This window comes from Dasypus novemcinctus, chromosome 12, assembly GCF_030445035.2.
Source record: "Dasypus novemcinctus isolate mDasNov1 chromosome 12, mDasNov1.1.hap2, whole genome shotgun sequence".
Taxonomy (NCBI): domain Eukaryota; kingdom Metazoa; phylum Chordata; class Mammalia; order Cingulata; family Dasypodidae; genus Dasypus; species Dasypus novemcinctus.
Window position 1 is genome coordinate 99713352 of NC_080684.1, and position 14189 is coordinate 99727540.

At 38.6% G+C, this 14189-nt stretch overlaps 1 protein-coding gene across 1 annotated transcript in view; it reads right to left on the reverse strand.

The window, feature by feature from the left end:
• ENTHD1 (ENTH domain containing 1) overlaps positions 1-14189 on the reverse strand; it is a 147505-nt gene that overhangs the window by 68489 nt on the left and 64827 nt on the right. The window lies entirely within an intron of this gene.

Here is a 14189-nt window from a genome sequence, read left to right on the forward strand (position 1 = left end):
TTATTTGTAGTGTTTATGATTATATTGATTTATATAACTTTCTTAGTGGTTGCTCTAGATATTACAAAACAATAAGTAATTTATCAGATTCTATTGGTATTGACATTATAGTACTTCAAGTGAAGTTTAGAAAGTTTACTTCCATTTAGGTCATTTTTTTTTTTGGTCTTTATTTACTTTTCTAATATTACATTCAAAAAATATGAGGTCCCCATATACCCTCCACCCTCCTTCTTCCCCCATAACAACAACCTCCTCCATCATCATGAGACATTCATTGCACTTGGTGAATACATCTCTGAGCACCGCTGCACCTCATGGTCAATGGTCCACACCATAGCCCACACTCTCCCACAGTCCACCCAGTGGGCCATGGGAGGACATACAATGTCCAGTAACTGTCCCTGTAGCACCACCCAGGACAACTCCAACCCCTGAAAATGCCCCCACATCATATCTCTTCCTCCCACTCCCTACCCTCAGCAGCCACCATGGGCAGTTTCTCCACACCAATGCCACATTTTCTTCTATTACTAATCACAATAGTTCATGAATAGAATATCAGTAAGTCCACTCTAATCCATACTCTATTCCTCCATCCTGTGGACCTTAGAATGGTAGTGCCAACTCCACATCTATATCAAGAGGGGGCTTAGATTCCACATGTATGCTGGATGGAAATCTCCTGCTTTCAGTTGTAGGCACTCTTGGCTCCCTGGTGTGGTGGTTGACCTTCTTCAACTCCATGTTAGCTGAGTGGGGTAAGTCCAATAAACCAGAGGGTAGGAGCTGAAGTCTGTTGAGGCTCAGGGCCTGGCTATCACATGGTCAGTCCAGAGATTCGGGTCCCCTGGGTATACATTAAACTCCAGGACCAACTACAGTTCCAGTAAAAGTAACAGGAAAGGCTTGTGAACAAAGATCACATCTGAGTCCAGCTCCATCACACAGAAACACAAACTCCAAAGTAGGGTCAACTGACATGGCACTGAACTCCATCTGCCATGACCATAGAACCTGTGGGTCCCTGCAGCCCTCAAAAGAGCTAATACCTGGGGTTGTGTCTACTTTATCTGTCTATGGGACTCTGCTGAGGTGTTCTGAGGTCTGATAACCTCCTGATAACCTCCTGGCTCTTTTTGGAGACTCATAGCCATATAAACTCATTTTTCCTTTCCATTTCCCCCTTTTATTCAGGTCAAAAAGCATTTTTAACTCCTGGTATTTTATGTAGATTGAGACATTCTGCTGGTCCCACTTGATCTTTTTATTCAAGGTCATTTTCTAGTTACATCATCAGCTGGTACTTGGTAGTAATCCTTTGATGCCAGGGAGGCTCATCCCCGGGAGTCATGTCCCATGCTGGGGGGAAGGCAACACATTTACATGCTGAGTTTGGCTTCGAGACTGGCCACATTTGAGCAACACAGAGGCTTTCAGGGGGTAACTCTTAGGCACCCTGCAGCTCTAGGCCTTGTTCTTATTTCAGGTGCACAGGCTCACAAGCATAGTCATTAGTACCAAGGGCTCATTGTTGGACCTTCTCCATTTAAAATATATAATTGCTGTAAGTATTTCCTCTACATATACTTAGCACCACACCAGAAAGGGTTATAATTTTGACTTCAACCTTCAAATATGATTTAATAAACTCCTGAGAAGTAGGATAGCCTATTATATTTACTCTTATTTTTACCTATTCCAAAGTTCTTCTTCCATTTCTGAAATTTCAAGCCTTCTCATTTCTTTTTGCTTACAGAACTTCCTTTAGTCATTCACTAAGGATAAGTTTGTTAGCAACAAATTTTCTCCATTTTCCTTCATCTAAGAATGTCTTCATCCCTGAAAGCTATTTTCACTGGATATAGAATTTGCAGTTCACAGTAGTTTTCTTTTAAGTCCAAAAATACTGTGCCATTTCTTCTGGCCTCCATGGTTTCAGATGAGAAATCTGCTGTCATTCAAATTGGTGTTCCCCAATAAGTAATGCATCATTTCTCTGGCTATTTTCAATTTTTTTTTCTTTGACCTTAGTTTTCAGAAGCTTAATTATTATGTGTCTTAGCATGGATATCTTTGGGTTTTGCGGTCACCCCTCGGGCTGAAGTGTGGTTTGCTGGCCCGGCGGGGGAGCGGCCGCGGTAGGCCTAGGAATTAGATAGGCCTTGGAATAGCCGCTGCCCCCATAATAGGGTGGCTGGTCGGACTCACCGCCACCCCTGAAGGGAACTGGGCATGGGCGCAGAGTGCCCTCGGGTCTCCCCTTCTCGGCAGCCATGCTTCCGCGGCCGCCCCTCCTCCCGGATAGCGCCACACGATGCCTTATGAGGCAACACCCTTCTTTTTCTTTCTCCCTGCGCAGGCGCAGGGTGGAAAATTCCAGTCTGCCTTTCCCCCCCCCCCCCCCCCCCCCAGCAGCAACAGCCAGGCACAAGGCAGGAAACTCAAGTCTGCCCTCTACCCCAGCAACAGCAGCCACCAATCCCTAAACCCTGCCACTTCCCCCAGCAAAAGCAGCCACCAATCCCTAAACCCTGCCACTTCCCCCAGCAACAGCAACAGCCAATCCCTAATCACCACCCCTCCCCCGTCCAGTACCTCCCACTGACCTTTCTCCGGCAACCAATCAGAACAGGGTGTGGCTTCGACCAATCAGCCTTCCCCAGCCCCTATAAAACTGTTGCCTCTCGCTCAATAAAGTGGACTTGCGTGTTTACCTTGTCTCCTCAGTAGTTCTTCTGCCGTGCGCCCTCCAGTCCTGAGAGCCCCCGACAAGGGCCTGGCCTCCCTTGTCCCCAGTTCGTCGCCTGCTTCGCCGGGCGACCCCATCAGCCGAACCGCGCAACCCCTGTGAGACCAACCCCTCGTCTGCTGCCGGACCGACCCCTCATCCCAAGCGGGACCGATCCCTCATCCCAAGTGGGACCGACCCCTCGTCCAGAGCTGGACCGACCCCTCGTCCGCAGCCAGACCCCACCTCTACCGACCGAGCAAGCTGTCACAGGGTTTAAACTATTTGGCATTCATTCATCTTCCTTGACCTATAGGTTTAGGACTTTCACCAAATTTGGGAAATTTTCAGCCATTATTTCTTCTATTACTTTACAGACTAATTTTCTACTCTTCTTCTGGGACTCCAATGATATGTCAGCTCTTGATATTATATCACAAGTCCAAAAGACTGTTCATTTTTTCAAATTGATTTTATCTATTGTTTGGGTAGATACTATTAGTCTCGCCTTGAATTCACTAATTCTATCCTCTGTCATCTTCACTCTACTATTGTAACAATTTAGTCAGTGTCTTGTCATTGTATTTTTCAGTTCTATAATTTCCTTTTTTTTTTAATAACTTGTATTTCTTTGCTGAGATTGTCTATCTTCTCATTTTTTCCAAGAGAATCCATAATTTCTTACTGAAGCATTTTTATGGTGGCTTCTTTAAAATGTCAGATAATTCCAACAGCTGATTCATCTCAGTGTTGGAGTGCTGTCTTTTCTCAACATGTTAGGATTTTCCTGGCTCTTGGTATGACAAGTGATTTTCTATTGTATCCTGGACATTTTGAATATTATGAGACTCTGGAATCTCTTTCAAGTTTTTAAAAAGGCAATACCACAGTTAAAGTGTTAGATGAGGGCTGGGTGGATGTGTATGTTCAGCTTCCTGCTGGGCACTGCCAACATCACTCCAGCAAATGTGAGACATTGCAGGTAAGTATAATGGAATCTAGCCAGTCTTCTCTGCCCCACTGAAACCTTTCCAGCAAAAGTGGGGACACTGATTTGCCCCATCTCAGTGCCTCAAGGTTAAGGTGTAAGACCTGCTGGGTCCTACTGCCACCAGGGAGCAGAGAAGAGACAAGCTGACACACTTTACTGCTGCAGGTTATAGATGGAGGCTCAGCCTCTTGCAGGGCCTCACTCATACTTGGGAAGTTGAAGGGGAATGTCAACTAGCCCTGCTTCCCACCACCTCATACTGCCTTATTATGCTAGGTAGGGATAGACACTTGGATAAGTAGAATGCTGATTACCCCAACCCACACCACCTCATTCTACCTCATTGTTGCCAAACAGGGATGGAGGCTTGCCACTGGACCCTGATAATACTACCCTGGCAGGGGAATCAGCTCACTGCTGCCTAAAACCACCAGGCAGAAGATAGAAGTTTAGCTCTCCACTTGGCCCTGCTTATACCACCCTGAAGGAGAATTGGAGTGATGCCTGCTACTGCTAGCTGGGAAACAGAAGATTAACTCCCTGCTTGGTCCTGCTATAGCTGTGGAGGTAGGGGGGTTAGAGGGTTGCCATTTTTCTATTAGTGTTTAGAGTAGGGTGGGTGTAGCAGTTTGATATTATGGATGAATTCCAAAAAGAAGATTGGATTATGTTTATAAACTGTTTTTTTCCTCTGGGCATATTAGAGTGTTTTGGATTCAGAGGTTTTACTTTTACTTGATTAAACAATGATTAAGGCCACATCAATTGGGCCAGTGTGATTGGGCCACATCAATAGGACATTCAGTCCCTGCCTCCTTGGTGAGTGGGAACTCACAGATCAACTGCACCGCAGAGAAGGGAGGTTGGAGTCTTCAGCTGGAGCCCCAGGAAATAAGAACACAGAGGAGCTTGGTTGTGAGGAAAGAGAAGCAAGCCCTGGGAAGAGAGGAACGCTGAGCAAGACCTGGGAAGAGAGGAACCCAGGAAGCCTGAACCCTCGCAGATGTCGGCAGCCATCTTGCTTCAACATGTGGCAAAAGACTTTGGTGAAGGAAGTAACTTATACTTGATGGCCTGGTAACTGTAAGCTTCTACCCTAAATAAATACCCTTTATAAAAACCAACTGATTTCTGGTATTTTGCATCAGTACCCCTTTGGCTGACTAATACAGTGGGTATTTCCAAAAAAGTTTTCTTTTTTTTTATATGTATTCCCAATATTTTACTCGGGTCAGTTATAAACATTTCTGAAGCATGTCATACAGAATCTTGACACTATATGGAAATTCATTTAGAAACAGAGTAATATTTTCCATTAATATAGCCACATCAAAAGGCCTTATTTAGAAGTGGAAGTATCATGAAAATTCATTACAGTCCATTGAACATGATAGAAAAGTATCATCTCCATACTTTTAAAATCACCTGACATATTATGCATTTCTTTCTTTTTTTATTTATCATTTATTTTCTTCCACTAGAATGTAAGCTTTATGAGAATCTGTTTCATGCTATGTAACCAGTGCCTAGAACAATATTTGATACACAGTGTTTAATCTGTGTTTTTTTTTTATGAACAAATGATTGTCTCTTAATGATAGCCCCTTAGGTTTTATTTTTTGTCTTTATTTATTTTTATGTTACATTCAAAAAATATGAAGTCCCCATATACCCCCACCCCCTCACTCCACTCCTCCCATAATAACAACCTCCTCCATCATCATGGGACATTCATTGCACTTGATGAATACATCTCTGAGCACTGCTGCACCATATGTTCAATGGTCCACATTATAGTTTACACTCTCCCCCAATCCACCCAGTGGGTCATGGGAGGACATAAGATGTCCAGTAACTGTCCCTGCAGTACCACCCAGGACAACTCCAAGTCCTGGAAATGCCCCCACATCACATCTCTTCTTCCCACTCCCTACCCTCAGCAGCTGCTGTTGGCCACTTTCTCCACATCAATGCTATATTTATTTCCATTAGTAATCACAATAGTTCCAGAATAGAATATCAGTAAGTCCACTCTAATCCGTACTCTATTCCTCCATTCTGTGGACCCTGGGATGGTTATGTCCACTCCACCTCTATATCAAGAGGGTGCTTAGATTCCACTTGGATGATGGATTCAATTCTCCTGCTTGTAGTTGTAGGCACTCTTGGCTCCCTGGTGGGGTGGTTGACCTTCTTCACCTCTCTGTTAACTGGCTGGGGTAAGTCCAATAAACCAGAGGGTAGGAGTTACAAGTCTGTTGAGGCTCAGGGCCTGGCTATCACATAGACAGTCCAGAGATTCAGGTTCCCTGAGTATACACTAAACCTCAGCACCAACCGCAGGTCTGGTAAACATAACAGGAGAGGCTTGAAAACAAAGATCACATCTGAGTCCAACTCCATCACACTCAGGAACACAATCTCCAAAGCAGGGCCAAATGACTTCACACTGAACTCCATCTGCCAGGACCATAGAACCTGTGGATCTCTGAAGCCCTCAGAAGTACTAATACCTGGAGTTGCATCTACTTTAACTGTCTCTGGGACTCTGCTGAGGTGTGTATAAGGCAACCCCTCTGATGTCCTCCTGGCTCTTTTTTCGAGACTCATAGCCATATAAACTCATTTTTCCTTTCCATTTCCCCCTTTTATTCAAGGTCAAAAAGCATTTTTTAACTCCTGATATTACATTTAGGCTGAGATATTCTGCTGGTCTGAAATGACTCTTTTATTCAAGGTCGTTTTCTAGTTACATCATCAGCTGTTACTTGGTAGTAATCCCTTGGCACCAGGGAGGCTCATTCCCAGGAGTCATGTCCCACGCTGGGGGGAAGGCAATGCATTTACATGCTGAGTTTGGCTTTAAGACTGGCCACATTTGAGCAACATGGAGGCTCTCAGGAAGTAACTCTTAGGCACCCTGCAGCTCTAGGCCTAGTTCTTATTTCAGGCGCACAGGCTCACAAGCATAGTCATTAGGATCAAGGGCTCATTGTTGGACCATCCTTCTTTATTGGTCCTAGCCATTGCACTTGGGGTATTGTTGCTGTTCCATTAGGGGATGTGATAGAGCTCCCTGGGCTAGGAACTCAGCACTCCCTCAGTTGTCATTTTTAACTGTAACCACTGTGAAAATATCCAAACATTTTTATGTACCCTATATATATGCCCTGGAGAACTCCCTCCCAACCATGTGCCCCCTATCAATAACACCCCACACCCATGTTCCTCCCCTGCCATTGTTGAACCTCTCTGTAGTCCAAAACTTCCCTGAAAATGAAGCCTAATATATTGAAAAGTTTTCTTTTATTATGCCTTTTCCTGGTTCTTTGGCTAGGGAAACAGGCAGGAGATTTTTTTGTTTTTGTTTTTTACCTGTGCCTTTTGGTGGCCCTGGAGGCTTCTACAGCTCCCTGTCTATGTCCCAAGATTCCTAGGCAGTCTGTTCTCTCTTTTCATGTTTTAGAGTGTTCCTATGCTTGTGTGTTGTGTTATGTTCAGGTTTTGTTTTTTTTTTACTTTAAGATGGAGGGCTTTGAGAAGAATGGGGCTACTACATCTCAGCAGAACTGGAAGTCCCAATTGTGCCATTTTAAACCCCCACCAGAAATGCATGAGCTCCCTTTATTCACATGCTTACCAACACTTGATATTATCAGCCTTTTTAAATGTCAGCCATTCAGTTGGATGTGTAGTAATATCATTATGCTTTTAATTTGCATTTCCCAATGACTAATAATGTGGGCAGTTTTTATCTGCTTATTTGCCTTCAGACATATTTCCTGTGAAGTGTCTTTACCCATTTTTATTGGGTTGTTTGATTTTTCATTTTTGATTAGAGAAATTCTGTACATATCTGGATATTAATCCTTTATCAAAAAGATATTTTCAAGTATTTTCTCTAGTCTGTGGCATTGATATTTACTTTCTTAATGGTATTGTGTCTTTTAAACCACTTTTAATCTAAAGGTTCCTTTCTCCATAACTTTCTTTTTTCTTAAAATTTACTTGTTGAAAAAAAACTGAAGTATTGTTCCGTACAGTTATAGACAGTATGAATTTTACTGATTGCATTAGCTGTGTGTAGTTTAACATGCTCCTCTTTCCTTAATGTTTCCCAAGTATTTTCTGTAAATCAGTAGTTGCAACTAGGGACTTAATGAAATTCAGAATTAAATTTTTGGCAAGACTATCTCACAGATAGTATTATATTCTTCCATTAAGAGGCACATAATGTTTACTTTTCTCTCAATATCAATTCATTACAAATTGAGAAAAATGGTAATATTTTAATTCTGCCATTCCTTTCTCATTTGTTAACTGGAATACTTCAACCGGATGTTTACACAATGGTTCAGTTCATAACAGAAAAGTAGGATAAATGCTTGATTCTTTCCCCCTTTTTCCAGTTCATAAAACAGCCACTTGTCTCCTCAACATCCTCCAATGATAATCAATATTCTTTTTTTCAATAAGTCTTTTTTAAGTCCTTTGCACAAATTCAATATGCATGAATTTGAACCATGGCTTAGTTAAATAATACCTGTTTTTGAACAACAAAGCTCAAATTTCTGTTATCACAGTATAGTAACCATGTATAAAATACAAACTTCAACACTAGCTCTTCAATCCACAAATTGTTACATAAATAACAGATATGTGTCATGATCAGTGACTAATCATGTCACTTCTTTTGAAGTCTGTTTGTGATCAGTCACTGAGCATCTGTGATTCAGTTCACCCACAGACAGCGAAAAGTGTAGTTTTGTGTTGCCTCATTGTCTCCTAGTGATAAATTCCTGTGACGTTTTTACAAAAATGGATAATTAAGAGAGAGTGGCCAACAAAGGTGAAAGTGCAGCAAAGAAACAGAAAGTGACCACGTTAGAAATGAAATTCTAATAGAATATAAATGGGGTTATAGAAAAAATAGCTGACTGTAGGGATGCTAATACTGTTGCTGCTCAACTCTAAACATGCAGCCCAAGGATTTTAGCAAAGTCAGTGTTATCAACATAAATTAAAAAGTGATTGTGATGTAAAGGATGAAGATACCCCAGAAGAAGTGACACCAGCAAAAAAAAAAAATTCACATTAAAAGAATTCTCAGAGATATTTCATAACGTGGAGAGTGCAAAGGAAGCTGATCAAACTTAGAAAGGAGTATGATCATTTGACAAGGCAAAGAAAAGATGCTTACTCAGTATCACAAGTTATACAAGAAGCAAGCAAGTACTGTTCAAACTACTTATACATTTTTTTTAACAAATAAATAAAACATTTTAATTCTCAATGTTTCTAATACTTTAAATTACAATGTACTAAGTATGTACAATGTACTAAATAATTTACAATGTACAAGTAAATAAGGGAATTTGCACATTACTATTATAAATAAGTAATGTACTAAATGAGAATTTCTATATTAGTTGTAATGTACAATAAGAGAATTTTAATGCTTTGACAAAAAATGTTAAAGGCTACAGAATGATTTTTCCCATTGATTATTATGATCACTAGGCAGTTTCAGCTCGCATGGTAATTTTTACAGTCCTGCATGACCATGCAAAGTGAAGACAGCCTTATTCAATGTTTTTAAGTTTGATCCACTATGGTTACTATCCTTATTGATGCTCAAAATGTCCCATCTTTGGCCAATGAAATATTCAAATTGCCTGTTTTTTACAAAAACAGAGCATAGTACTCTTTGATAGCTTCCTAGGTATGTAGTATAACAAGGTGTTCTGGGTCATCTTTCAAGTTTCCTACCTCAGACACATAATCGGTCATTTCTCTAAGGAACCTTGCTTCCTTTTAGAGGGAAATGGTATTTGGAGAGCAGAATCTGGACACTAGGGGTGCTCATTGCTACTGGAATGGTCATTGTCTCTAGGCCTTTTCAGTGGTCAGTTAGGAAAAAAATATCTTAAGGTAGAATTCATCATGAGTTCATACTGGTATGATATGACCTACCACTTCTATTTTACATCCATATCTCCTTTCTCCCACTCTGATAATCCCAGTTCCCAAGGGCACCAGAGATGATATAAACAGAGAATCACATGATTACTCATTTGATTCATTCCACATTACATATGCAATAGTTTCAGAGCAAAAATACCAACCTCTCAGAATAAAAACACCAATTAGATACAAGATAGATTTGCTTCGTTTTATGTTTTATTTTAAAGAATTACTTTCTTTAGTTTAATTTTGTTTTATAATTATGTTCCAGTGACAAATCTAAAGAACATAGCACTCTAGATTCTATCTCTTCTCTTCACTTTATACCCTTATAGACAACTTCTTGTATTTTGTTTTATTTTAGTTATAATAGTTTTTTCAGTATAAACAGATAGAACTCAAATTCAAAGCAATGGGAAAAAGATGGATTATTAAATAAATGACAACGAGACAACTGGTTATCATTTGCAAAATAGAACAAAAAAGTAGACATATCTTTCCATACACCAAAACAAATTCCTGATAGATGAAAGATTTAAATATGTTTTAAAAAAACATAAAAACCAGGTTGACTTTTTATAAAGTCCTAGATGAGTGAAGTTCTTTCTAAGAATGACTAAAATCTAGATGCTATAAGGGAAAGACATGCAAATTTCATTAAATAAATGCCTCTATAAAGAAAAAAAAGCCATAAATAAGGAAAAAATTAAGTGACAACTTGGAAATGAATAAAGAAGCAGATGAAGGGCTAATTCTTTAAAAGACAAACAGCTCTTAGAAATTGATAAGGAAAAGATGAGTAGTCTTTTGATAAGGAAAAAATGAACAAAGGACTTGAATAGAATTAAGAGTAAAAACAAAGTCCAATAAACACATTAAAAATTGTTCAGTGTTAGGTATAAGTAAAATAAAGCAAAACAAAATTTTTCTACCTCTCAGACTGGCAAAAATTTTATAGATTGATAATAGTATTTGCAAAGATGAAGGGAAAGAGTCATTCTGTTCATACTTTGTTGATAGACATAAATTGGTACAAATTCTGGGAGGACAATTTTGAAGTATCTTTCAAAACTAAAAATAAGTATTGCCTTTCAGCAATTCCAATTCTAGGACATTATCATAAAAATATATGGATGGGAAGCAGATGTGGCTCAAGCAATTGGGCTCCTACCAGATCCCTGGTTTGGTTCTCAGTGCCTCTAAAGAAGACGGTGAGCTGGCAGGACAGGCAGGTGAGGTGAGCTAATGCAATAAGATGATACAACAAGAGACACAGGGAAGAAAAACATAATGAGACTCAACAAAGCAGGGAGTAGAGATGGCTTAAGCAATTAGGCACCTCCCTCCCATATCGGAGGTCCCAGGTTTGGCTCCTGGTGCCTCCTAAAGAAACAAGGACGAACAGACACGGCAAGTGTGAAACAATGAGGGGGTGGGGAGAGATAAATAGAATAAATCTTAAAATATATATATATAAATGGATAATGGTTGTGATTACAACACTGCTTTCAATAGGAAAAGACATTTTAAAATCTCTAAATTACTATTAAGAGGAAATGGTTAAATAGATTAATTTATACATCAAGAATACAGTACAACTATATGTACTGATTTAGAAATATGTTCACAAGATAATGTTTAGTACAAAAAGAGTATCTTGGAATATTAAATTATTATGTTTATCATATAGAAAGATACCCAAGATCTATTGCTTAGTGAAAAAACATGTTGCTGAGCAGTACATTGAACAGTCCCTCTTAGGGACATGGGAAATTTCCAGAAAAATTCATAAAAACCTGTTATCAATAACTGTCTCTGAACAAAGGGACTGAAAACTGTAGAGAGAATGAGGAGAAACTTTGCTTTTCACCCTTTACCCTTTCATATTGTTTGAACTTTTTTTCAATAAGTATTCTCTAATTTTAAAAAAAGTAATAAAAATACAAATGTAAAAGCAAAAATGTACTTCTCTGCACAGTGATGTAGAAAAGAAGTAATGGAATGGTGAATTAACATAATTACAAAAATTATAATTTCCATTTCTCTAACAGCTTTGATGAGTTTGAATTTTTGCAAATAAAATAAATGGTATGCTAATAACACCCAAGGAAAACCATTTTATATTCTTCATTTAGCAAAATAATAAACAAAGGTAGTAGGAAATAAATATCTTCTATCACTAGCAATTTAGTAACTTACAACTAGACTAAAGGTTTGAGTCAGCTTTAATTTTAGGTGAACCCATTCATAGCCTCCCTATCTGTTGCTATGGAAACACCAGCGACCAAAAAATCACAACCTCACTGTTGAATCTCCTCAAACGGAAAAAAAGAAGGTCATTTGAGGTTGTGAAAAGCCACAAATAACCTTATTAATTGGAAAATTTAATAATAACAATAATGACGTATGCAGAAAGAAAACAGATCTCTAACTGCCATAAATTTAAAGGCTTTTCTTAGTTTTAAAAGTACCACTTGGGCAAGCATCATTCTCATTTTGAAAGCTCCATTCTGTTAAGAATTTTAGTTCCTGCATTTAGATCATTTTTCTTCTATTTGTAGGAAAAGCACAGTTAAAGATGTTTCTTTTTAAACTTAAAAAAAAAAATTTTTAAAAGCACCCCTCATTCTGCTAAAGCAGTCAATGATATCATTTCTTTCTTTCTGAATTAAGAACATGAGAATCTTAATGTAGATGCAGTACCTCTTATGTAGGGCATTTAGGAAAAATAATTAGATTTACTATTCCACTTGCTAGGTTTTGTCTCTGCTACAGAAGTAGATTACTAAAGAGGGCATATTAGACTAAATCAAATGCTCCTGGTGTTAATAAGAGGAGATTCTTGTCAATAGGATGATGAAATATTATATATAGTAATGCTCTGTAAAAGGAAAATCCAGCTTTTAAATTTCTTTGCAGAGTAGGGCACCATATTTTGTTCACTGATATAAGACATGGAATGATATAAATCAATTTAAGCGGGTTCCTCTGAAGAAAAATGAGTAATAAATAATTTAAAAACAGACACAAAAAAATTAGGTGGCATTTTATTTCTTTGTTAGCCTCCAAAACACAAAGGATTACTCCAGCCTACTTTGCCTCTTAAAAGTCATCATCAGCAAATAGGAACAGAAGGTCAAGAAATAATTCCAGCCTCCCTCCTAGGAACTGTGTCAGGGAACACTAAACAAAGCATTCTAAACAGAAGTCCAACCAAGAACCTTTCACAGGAAAGGGAGAGAAGGAAGTTAATATTTGTTGAGGGCCTACTACTCATTAATTCATTTCTTCATTCAACAAATATTTGGCAACTGAAGAAATTCAATAAAGGTCTCTATTTTCAAGGAGTTTTCCTTCTGGTGAAGAAATACACATTAAACCTAAAATCAAATGAACAAATAAGACAATTTCATACATTTGTAAGTGGAAAAGATTTCCAGTTATGATGGCTCTATAAATTCATGCTTTGGGATCCCTCCCTCTTCTAAACACATAGCAGTGAAAGATTAAAAAAAAAAAAAAAGACACAGCCATGTTTAGAAACAAGATAAACATCTTCATGAATATGAACATGAACATGAACATGAACACATAATGGTAAGAAGGACTGACACTGTGGAGCTTTGGGGCTCTGGGTCCACAAATAGGTACAGCAAAGCAGGAATTAACTCCTGAAGGAGTAAATGCAGATTAAAAGTGTCCACCCAAGATAGGGGTATTGAAAATGGACTATTTGGCATTATGTGTTGGCACTGGGAACTACTTCTCTTAAAGGAAAATGAAATAAATTATGATTGATCACAGACTGAGGCTGTGGCTTCTAAAAGCAATATACTGAGGGAAGTGAGAGAACACGGACAAAATTTCTCCAGCAACTGAATCATAGTATCTATTGGTTTGGGTACTGGATCTGTAATATCTATGATACCAGCAAAAGAGAAGAGCCCCACAATGCCAAGTATAACTCCTGAATGTGGATAGGGAGGCTGGAGGCAAATGAAAACATGTAAGGAAGGGATGAGTGAGAACATAGAGAGGAAAAGATTAAAAAAAAAAATTGAGGCACTCAAAATGAGCCTAAAAACCAATATTCCAAAGCACAGAAAGAAAACTGAACTCTCTCCTGACAAATGAATATAATAAAGCAATCTAAAAAACATTTAAAAATAAATATGTTTAGAGTTCACAAAGAGATAAAAGAAATGAGAGCATTAATTTAAAAGAACAACGAAAAGCAATGAAAACATAGTTACTGAAATTTAAAAAAAAAACCCTCAATGATCAGGAAAACTTCTAGAGTGGGCACAGATGAAGGGAAAAGAATGAACTGAAAGATGGTTTTGATTAATTAGTCAGAAAAATTACAGGGAGATATAAAGAGCCAAAAAAAATTTTTAAGCAGTTGAAAGACATGGTGAGTGAGAGGGTTAATGGCCATATAAATTAGGAATTCAGTAGAAAATATTTTCAAGGAAAGAGGGAAAAGTACTCTATGAAGAACTG